Source organism: Nestor notabilis, unplaced genomic scaffold (assembly GCF_000696875.1).
Source record: "Nestor notabilis isolate BGI_N333 unplaced genomic scaffold, ASM69687v1 scaffold30209, whole genome shotgun sequence".
NCBI classification, from domain to species: domain Eukaryota; kingdom Metazoa; phylum Chordata; class Aves; order Psittaciformes; family Psittacidae; genus Nestor; species Nestor notabilis.
The window spans coordinates 1-247 of NW_009943682.1; positions in this window are offsets into that span (position 1 = coordinate 1).

Genomic DNA, 247 nt, shown 5'->3' on the forward strand with positions numbered 1-247 from the left:
AAGAAGAAGAATATAGTGCAGATCTCTGGCTTCCGCCCTTTTCCTCCCCTTCCCACCCAACTGCCGCCCCGACCCCACCGTGCCACTGCCCAGCAGCACCCATCGCTCCCGTCCACCTAGGTGTGCCCCACATCCCCTGTCATGGTGGCACTGGAGCTGTTCCATGAGGCACCAGCTCCTGGCAGGCGCTGGCTGAGGCTCATGAGCAGAACACGGCTCCCCCGCGGGCGGGCGGCGGGGGGGCCCC